The sequence below is a fragment of the Diadema antillarum genome, unplaced genomic scaffold (genome assembly GCF_040938485.1).
Source record: "Diadema antillarum isolate AM-2024a unplaced genomic scaffold, OU_Dant_1.0 seq00000386_RagTag, whole genome shotgun sequence".
Classification (NCBI taxonomy): domain Eukaryota; kingdom Metazoa; phylum Echinodermata; class Echinoidea; order Diadematoida; family Diadematidae; genus Diadema; species Diadema antillarum.
The window spans coordinates 1,154,455-1,165,000 of NW_027271384.1; the positions used below are offsets into that span (position 1 = coordinate 1,154,455).

A 10,546-nucleotide genomic window follows, 5' to 3' on the forward strand; every position below is an offset into this window, starting at 1 on the left:
AGATAGTCGGAATTCAAAGCTTGTGACCCGACGCATAAATAATTCTCTACATCCACGCCATTCCTTTTCTAAATACCCCCTCTTTCCATAATTATTCCCTCCCCTATCTCCTAAAATCTTCCTCAGCTGATTGCTCAATTGCACACAGTTATACTAGAGTTGCAGTGATTGAGCAATGAGGACCCTTTGAAGTGGAGTTGCTGTTATTGCTAACAGAGCTGACAAAAATGAAATCGACAACAAATTTTCTCATATTCATCATCGTCTTCGCTAATGTACTTGTGAGTCTGTAACTCATATCACTGCTTTGTGAAAACATGATGAATTCAGAAAGTTATGTTTTTCTATTTTTGATCCAACTTAAATCAAACTGACTGAAAGCTTGTGTTTTGCTTGACCTTTAACCCTTTATTAGAACTAGAGCACACTTAAACATGGAGCTGAAGTTTAAAGGGGAATTCCAGACAATTTGTATTTCACATCATGTAGGAGATGTTACCGATAGTGTCATGTATAGATTTGTAATATTTATTGTGGTTCTGAACAAATTGCTTAAGGAGATAAGCCAATACTCTAATGAACCTAATACACAATGCATCGAACAAGGGTTATGACGTAGGAAGCTCACTTATATTCCTGCGTAGAATATATGCATGCTTTTTTTTGTTGTTGTTCTGTTTCCTAGCACCCAGACATGCACTCTTATTATCTTATTCCTCATCCTAATAACTACAAATTCTGAAGCTCTGCACCGTGTATATTCAATTCACAAGATGTTCAAACGCAAAAGTTTAAACATCTTCTCAATGTCTCCTTAAAACGGTGACGCCACATCCTTCGCACCTGCTCACGCGGAACGTTGGGCGAGTAGCCGGTGTTGAAGCTGTAGCGGGAACGCACAAAGGGCATGATGGTCACATCGGCCTCATCCCGGTAAAAATGCCCTTCGGGAATTTCCATGTTCTCGTATTCCCGAGGACAGCCGGCCCGTTGCGCGTCCAAAATCTCCTCGACAACCTGTTGACCTGCAAGCATAATGGACCGAAGTTGGTAAGATCGAAACGTTATTGCCAATCTGTCAGCTTACGTGGCTTCCGTGTCAGATTGTACAACGCATCGTTCAAACATGGCACTGTCTGTGTCGGAAGTAGATCTTTCCTAGGAAATGTAAGGGAGGTTGCTTTTTGTTGCCTTGATCAATAAGTACTTGCATACTTTCATACTGTCTTCCTAAAGAGTTTACCATAAAATTCCTACCGCTTGCAATGGTGTTGCTATATTTGGAAAGTAGATAGTGCTTTAGGACAAAATAAGTATAGTTCCTTTAAGAAATATTGATATTACACCATCCTCAATCGCTTACGTATTTTGTATCCTCTTTGATCGAGCACCTGATCATTACTCATTGTTGCAGCAACCGAGCATACTTATACTAGGCAGATGAGACGTATATTTGCCGTTGCACCCGAAGATTCATCGCTACAAAATGGAGAATCGAAATTGATGGCTAATCAAGTTGGGTGGAGCGATATTCAAAGTTGTAAGCACACTTTTTTTTTCGCGTTCACGCACGGGCACGGACACGCGTACGCATACGGGCACAAGCACACACACACACACATGTGGCAAGGGCAAGTTTATTGACGACAGGTAAAAATTTCATTTGAAACTTGTGTCTCACCGAAGAAAGTCATGAGAGCTGTGCGGTTGAGATGTGACGGTCTGCCAGTCTTGCCCTGCATCGTGTTCTCGCTGATGCTAATTGGGTTCGGGCGATCCTGGCCCGCCATGCTGTACACACCGTCGGTATAGGCAACAGGCAGACGACGCGTGAGCGCGAGATCTGCAACGCAAAGTAATTTATTCCCAAGATGAACATCTCTTACAAATCAATATCAATAGTCTAGTCTGACACGAAAATTACACAAAATATTACTTACATCGTGTTGGCAGATTTATCTTATGGAAAACATCTACATCGTAAGCAAACACGTTCTATAATTCTTACAACTGTCTTGCTCTCGATCACGCCTAATACAGTGAAACTGCGTAGACGTTTACCATGGTATCCAGTATGAATACACACACGCACACCCACACACAAACAGAGAGAGGCGGATACGGAGTAGTGCACATACATGTAATCACCCTTCACAAGCAACCTAAATTATCATTCAAATTCCCTTCTTGTCTTTCAGCATGATCTTATACAATATTCTTTTTTTCTTCTCTGAGGCCATTTTATCTTCAGCTCATTCATTCCTTCTCTTTTTCCTTCTCTTCGCATTTCTTTATATGGTTGATTCCTTCTTCGTGCCATTCTCTTCCTCTCATTCTCATTCATTCATGTTTTATTTTCATTTCCAATCAATATACATACGTAATACAAACGTCAAATGATAACGTATCTTGTAACATATAATACATCTTGTTTCATTAAGGACTTGGTGGAAATGAAAATTGAGGGGCTGCTAAGAAGTAAACTTGTATAGTGTAGTCCCCTCACTTACTCACTTACTCATTACCACAATACATTAATACATTAATACAGAACAAGTTAATTATTGGAAGTATACACTTTTCATTACATCGATGGTAACGTGAGGCATACGCATACGCATTCACGTACACACACACACACACACACACACACACACACACACACACACACACACGCACACACACACACTCCCTCTCGTTGCTGAGAGACTTACCTGCCCCACCCCAGTCGGGGTGAGCTGCGTTGTTGTACCATCCGTCGAATGCCGAATACTCACAATGGCGGTAATCAAAGACACCAATAGACCCTGTTATAGAGAAAGTCGTGGCGTAGAAAAAAAAAGAACAACAGTGCTGATAAACCATAAACAGTCAGAGAGAGCAAATTTGAGTTTCACGTCAAAGACAAGATTCCATGCACGGAATGCATTTTCAGGCAAAAACATATTTACTACACACTTCCATGAATTTAAAGCGATGCATCAACGTCAATGCTTACAACACACAATAAGTATTGATAAGAATGATAATGGTTACAACTTATGATTCCTATATCTATATTGATATCAGTATTTTTTTATTAGAACAATTACCATTATCATTCCCATTTAATGACAATGATAGGATCCAAAATCATTATGATTTACTGATTGATACAACAAACACCATAATGTTCGTAAACTGTGTTCTAACCATAATAGGTGGTTAAAAATGAATATCTGAAATAGGGTATACTCGTCACTTGCCACGCACCATTGACATCAGGAGTTACCACGCAGAATAGTGAACGCACCTGATGTTACCATAGTTTGATCGTTTGGTCAAAGTTATTCGAATGTTCCTTGTTCGTCGTTACTATAACACCAAATGACCCCCCCCCCAAAAAAAATAAAAAAAAATAAAAAAAAAATAAATAAATAAATAAATAAAAATAAATAAATAAATAAAATAAAGGATTGACGATAATCAATACCGCAATCGGGAAAAAGAATTGCGTGGGAGAGCTCTTACGTAGATAGGCATCATCGTCGACGATTGAACCGTTCGATGACGGCATCGTTGGCGGGTCCGTTGGCATGTCAGTCACTTCCACAGTTGTCATGTTTTCGGTAGTTTGACCTGTGGTAGTTAGAAAGATGCAGATCAAAGATGAAGTGAAGAGAGACTGCAAGATTATGGACTTTCTAAAATCGTCTATTTTCCCTATAAACTGTGCAGCAGCGGCATGACTTTTATAATAGTATGCATTTTCCTTTTTTTCCCTTGTGGGTTTTTGCTTTGGTATAATGCGATGAAGCTTCTGCTTAGGAAGGCACCCTTGCATGATCCCCTAAAAGCCGGGCAATCGGCCTTACCTTCAGAAATATCGGCCATGAGTTTAGCTTATGGTAGCTCACAATAATAGACTTAGATGGAGGGAACGGAACCACATTCACTTCCGAGACAAGGAGTGCCACTGACAACACGTTCATTGAATTTCCAATGACGAAAGGTGGAATATATTATGAAAAATACAATACGTGGAAATAGCACGGAGAATGGAGGAATTATCTCGGGAAGCCAACGGGTCTTCAGTATTATGCACGCTATGAAGATGAATTAAAAAAAAGAAAGTTTGAAAAGAGCAAAGAAACAAAATATGAATGAAAGATGTTCATGCCGTCCACTTTCCACTGTCAACGGATGGAAACCTCGCTACCACTGCACGCCTCCATTCCCAGGGGCGTTAATCTGCGTTTTTATTCATCTTTGTGTGACTATTGTTGCTGAGAGCTCTTGGACCCAACCATCAATCTTTGTCGAAAATATACTATATATTTTCAAAACGATTATTGAAGCTGATGCGAAATGTGATCAGCAGATGTGATGAGTACAATTTGAATGAACGCAAACTAAAACTACTGTATTCATAATGTTGTATAGATAATGCTTTCCAGCTGTTTATCGACCTGGCAATAGGCCTGGTGTCTTGCCAAGATTAAACAGAAAAAGTTTATTGAAGTATGCAATGCCAAACAAAGCAATGGATGCTTCCCCAAATTTGACTGGTCATTCTGGTCACCTGGTCTACGCACGTTCATTCTTTGTTTGAATATGCATTCCATAAATTGTTACGTCGGGCATCTTATGCATTATGTCACTTTTAAAGTACCTAACTAACCGAGAAAGAAAGAGAAATGTCATTTGTACCAATGTACGCGTGAGCTAATGACGAATTGGCTTATTCTACACATGCAATACAAACATGAAAGCAATGAAAGGTATAGGATGTCACCATAATTTGCATATGTGGAAGTACCAATATAAGCACAAGCCCACAAACCCAATAAGCTTATAACATGACACGTAATGACATTTCATTTTGTACAAATGGTAATGGTAATTTTTTTCATGATTCTACCGCTTTTTCGGAATATTCATGCACATGAGGATGTGTATGAAAGAGGCATTTATGAGCCCAGTGACAAAGCATGCACATGAACAGTTTGAGGAATGACAATATGCGATGAATTATCATGACCGCTCGCCAAGTATCCCGGTCAGTCTCGATGTTTTAAACGTTGCCTTGCTCCTGAATTTCGCTTCACAGCCTGCCATGTCGGATCCAAGAGTAGAGGAGTTTGAATTTCAGAGAATACAACTCTACACACCGCTAAGCAGACAACAATATTGCTTCACGCCGTTCATTTCCATGATTGCTGTATCAGCGCACAGTCCGTCACCTGGGGGCGCTGTCAAAAGAGTCTCAGCATCTTTAAAATAAGTTCGGAAAAGATCCAGGAATCCAGCTGTCTTTGTCGCCAGTAAATTGGTCTGAAGAGGGCGTTGGGGATAGTGAGATTTCATGCAGCAAAATCGCTCTTTTTATGAGCAAACAATGATCGAAAGATTTTGCCGTACATATAATATGAGCGTAAATGAGCATGCATTGCGTAATCATTTGCAGGCGGATTTTTTTTTTTTTTTGTTATTATTAGCATTATTTTTTGGTCGTTGTTGATTAAAAGTTTGGGAAAGAAAAGTTGAGATAGAGAAAGGAGAAGGAAGGGAGGGAGAAATCACATGAGAGGAAGGGAATATTGGGACAGACATATCGACACATTTTAAAGAAACATGAAACGCGGTATGAACATAACGTTACCTGCTATTTGACGTGCATGGAATAAAGGTTTCGCAACGAGACAAAAGCACAAAATTCTTCAACCATGCAGCGCCACTATATGATTATCATCAACATCTGCGACATATAATGTGCGCGTTTTCTTTTTTATATTTTGCTTTCACCCACAAAGCCAATGTCCTACCAGCTTCTGTGGTGGTTGACATGGTAGTCATGACATTGGTAGTAACCATGGAATCAGTTGTCGGCACTCCTGTGTCAGAGACCATGCCCATAGTGGCAATGGTAGTCATGGGTGTTGTCGCATCTGGGGATGTACGATATCACATTCAATCAATGGACTATATTTACAAAAGTTTGAGTACAATCTGACACAATCTCTTTGGTCAGAGAAACGATGCTTTGTATACCAAAAAATGGTACATGAAAACAAAATATTTTTTTTTTTTTGTTGGTTTGTTTGCTCGACTTCGGAAGAAATGAGAATACGAATATTGCGGTAGTGATATCAGACTTCAAAATAAATGCTGTGAGTACGTGAATATTATAATGATGTAACATAAACAATCTTGATTATGAAAAATTAATACATTTTCGCACACATGATTTAAAAATGACCTCAAAATGAATAGGAGCAACAAACAAAAGAAAAAACTTAAAACAACAAAGGTTTAAAAAACCGATTTTATACGATTTATATGATTAAAAGAAATCATCGTAAAGATATATGATGTTATGAGGTGCACAAAAAAGAAGAGAAAGACGAAAATCATATATAATAGCCCAAAATTACGGAAGGGTATAATTGAAGATTTGATCTTCCGACTGCCAAATGTGGCAGAGGGTTGAGAGCATGGAATAATACGATTGGAATTAATCCATTGTTTACCAGGAACCTGATGTGACGTGTATCAAAAGGAAATCTGTTCCATAAACGAGCTACAAAAATGTTCCTTTTGCAGTGCCAAGTTATGGGGTTAAATAAAATGCGGCGATCACTTTGAATCTCACATTGTTGTTGGATCATTACTCTTTGCTTTCAGATTTGCATGATATACATTGCATATTTTGAAGAAGAGAGATTTGGTGCAACATGCTATTTCAATAGTTTGAAGATACATAACACAATCATTCAGATATACATGTACTCCTGCTACTGAGCGAGAAAAACGAAAGTTCCATAAACAAGACAAGAAAGCAGACATGTATGATATATATATATATATATATATATATATATATATATATATATATATATATATACATATATAGCAATTATAAAGTCACAACAGAGGAATGCAGGGAATGCATTAATAGCCAATCTTGATTTAATGAATAATCCGAATTTTCGAGGATCCTTCCTCTTCTTCAGGGATGACAGTGCGAATATTCACAATGATTATTGAGAGTCTTATATATATATATATATATATATATATATATATATATGACAGATAGCTGGAATACTGTATACGTCTTCTCTTTCTCTCGTAATGGTTATGTTTCTGTACATGTATCTACATCCACCAATCGCACATACACATGCAATAGTATGTACACATATTACAACATGCATACATGAATACATATACCCGAAGAGAAGGGGGAGGGGGAGGGGAGGGGAGGGGGAGGGGGAGGGGAGGGGATGGGGATGGGGAGAGAGAAGAGGGGGGGGGGGGCTACGAGAGAAGTTGGGACCACATAGGCTCAGGATATACGATTACAAATTGGGCACGATTTCGAATATACTATATACGAGAATTGTGTATAAATCGCGCAACAAAATTAGTGCCTTTGTACAATGTAAAGTCCGAGCAGAGCTTTATTGCGGCATGACAGGAGGGGCCAGAGAAGGCCTAGAGATGAACGAGGACTTTTTATGTTTTGTTTTGCATACTTTTCGTCCAAAATAGGTTCGGAAACACGTGCCATATTTGTTGTAGTACAAAATGAAGTGTGGGAATACCATTGTAGAACATTATACTTTACACACTTCCCCCGCAAGAGTGCGAAAAGGGCATAGGGAAAGACAGACAGCTCTCATAAAACGAGAACTATAAATGTCACGTGGTGCCAATCCAACCAATCACAGAGCATTCTATCAGGACATTATGTACTGTTGCAGTATGACGCCAGAGAAACTTCCATTTGTCCCTTCACCTTAGGAACTGACAGGTTAGCACAGAATAAGACAGATAATATTATGCAGTTATACAGCATTTTGACGTGACTTTGGAGCCTGATTTCACAGATTGGTATATACGCGATAGCGAATTCGATTTGAGGTGCCTCGGTTGTCATATATCCGCCAAAATTTCACCTCACCTTCTGCTTGCTCCGTTTCCATAACAACGGTAGAATATACAATCCCCTCTGCAGGCGTTTGACCTACATATCATTGAGATGTATTGTGGTCAGTGGCTGTTAGTTGGTAGATTTGAGAAATGCACTTGAATTCCAGTCCGTTTGAATTCATCTCCCCTTAGAATCTATCACTTTTCGCCCACGTTTCTTCGCGCATATTTAGGGCGTTGAAAAGACCAACCGTCTGTACTATTTCTAAAACAACGCAAAGAAGCTGCACAAAGAATTTGCATTCTTGGTCTCCACACACATAACTAACGGATAAACTGCTATCCTTTCCCAAAATAAGGGCTAACTTGAAAAAACCAAAACGCTTCGTTGATTATTCCCGTGGATGGTAGTTACATAACTGTTGGATAATCATACAATGTTGATGCGCGTAACCAATGTTAGATTGCGTTTCTGTCTGTGGAGTGCTTTTCGAGAAGTTTTGCGCCACCTTGCGGGCAGTTCTTTATTCCTTTGTGTGTTATTTTCTCTCACAACTTTATCTGGTGTCTGTTTTGCAAAAAGGGGTGCTGGAATTTGTCCTCCAATATTTGACCATGTTGAGTTATTCAATGACAAGGAAAGTGCAGTCTCAATAAAATACGATTATAATGTTTTGGTGACGAAGTCGGATTAAGAATTGTGATTGAATGTTGTTGTCGGGTTTGTTTGTTGTTGTTTTTTTCTGCACATGGTCTGCCGATGAGAAACGAATTATCATGATGGTTTTTCGCACGGATTGCTGATATTTTCCTCTCGAGTAAAGGCTAACTGTTCTATGAAAGATGGACAACAAAGTCTGTTGATGAAGACTGTCGCTCGTATTTTTAACATTTAATACCATTGTGGGTGTGGTAATGGTAATAATTTCCGGTGTGTAATTTGAAGGTTGTCGCTTTAAGTGCGTCATAGATAACAATTAAAAACATCAAAGACAAGACAGAAATAAAAGTATGGAAATACAGATGTAAACCCTTTGCGATAATTAAAATGACTTGAATTGATATTGACTCTTGAGTTTAGATTTTATTTCAGAGATGTATGTACTACTGGTGGCCGTAATAGTGACTATCATGCGTATTAGGGATTGTACGCTGGGTAATATCATGGGTCACAATTTGATTTTTCTTCTATTAAATTGAGCGGTTTCACTCGATTAACTTCTTAGATTTAGTCCTTACGTGAGGGAAATAAAAGCTTACTTTCATCTATAATCATACATGAAATATCTTGCCCGGGATCCCCGTACCAAAATTCAAGGTTGGAAAATACGATCGGACCCAAAGCACACGTGATCCAAATCAAGCAAAATCACAGATTATACAATACGATACAAAAATGGCTGTAGTTACTGTCTATTCTGTCACATGCAGTTATCGTAGTTGGTAAAGTTTATTCGCTGTTGCAGGGAGTAGAACTCTCATAAGATTTTGAGTGAAATTCCACGCACATATAATGCAGGGTAGTGATTTCTAGGGCAAAATGCAGACATACAATGTACTTGTCGAGGAAAAAACCCTGCGTAATCCCGTCTGCAACTTACAGGGCGTTCGATAAAGTAGAACGTGACAATAACAAAGGGTGCAGGTTTCTTTCGATATTGATTAATATCGATTGCTGAGAGAGGGCCGAATGTCCGTAAAACTAATACATCGCATGCCTCGATATTATTCCTGTACACGCGTGTTTTCTTGTCTTTATCCTTTATTTTCAGTTATTTACGCTTGAAGTACTGCATGTTAATCAATTATGAAAGACAACTTTATAACAATTGTGAAATATCACATATTAAGGTACTACTTGTATATTCAAACGCTAGAACAGAATTGTAAAGCGGTATTGGTGTTTTCTACACCTGATTACAGGAAGACATTCGGAACTTGACAATAAACGTGTCATTGTATTTTACAAAAAGATAAGGTGTTGACTAACATAACAAAATGTTACTGGCTTACTGTCAGACTTTTGAAAAAAAATATTAAAAAACGTTCCGAAGAGTTATATCGGAATTATTATTTTGTATCATTCTGAGCGAAATAAAAACATGGTCATATAACTTGGTCTAAACGCGATTCCTATTGAAATCTTCTCGGTTAAACTTTAACAACCTGTCGACTGAAGTTACATTGGTATTGAAATGACACTGCAACACGGAGTTATCCGAGTGTAAAGGCCGTTGCGATTTTATTATTGAAACGGGACCTCTATCGGAGTGTGATCACTGGCGCCATCTGTTGGCGGTATAAGGTACGTCTAGCTCGTCCGGGTGAAACCGTGTTTATCAAGCTTCGATGGTTGTTGCTCTTCTTCTTCTTCTTCTTCTTCTTCTCCTTCTTCTCCTTCTCCTCCTTTTTTGTTTTGTTTTGTTTCTTATTACATGGCTTAAGTGTAAGGGGGTGGGGTGCATCTAATTTGAAAGATTTGACTAAAATTTGCAAAACATGTTGGGAGGATTTTAGAAAAAGCTTCAACCATTTTTTTTCGGACTAATATTTGCATTGACTTGGTTTATTAAATTTTGTTAAACATGGGTGCTAGAGGACAATGTGTGTGATGTCACAAGCGACGTCAATA

The 10,546-nt window shown here is 38.6% G+C and overlaps 1 pseudogene; it reads right to left on the minus strand.

The window, feature by feature from the left end:
• The window catches only part of LOC139731901 (dual oxidase 1-like), a 35,072-nt pseudogene that overhangs the window by 19,898 nt on the left and 4,628 nt on the right, over positions 1-10,546 (minus strand).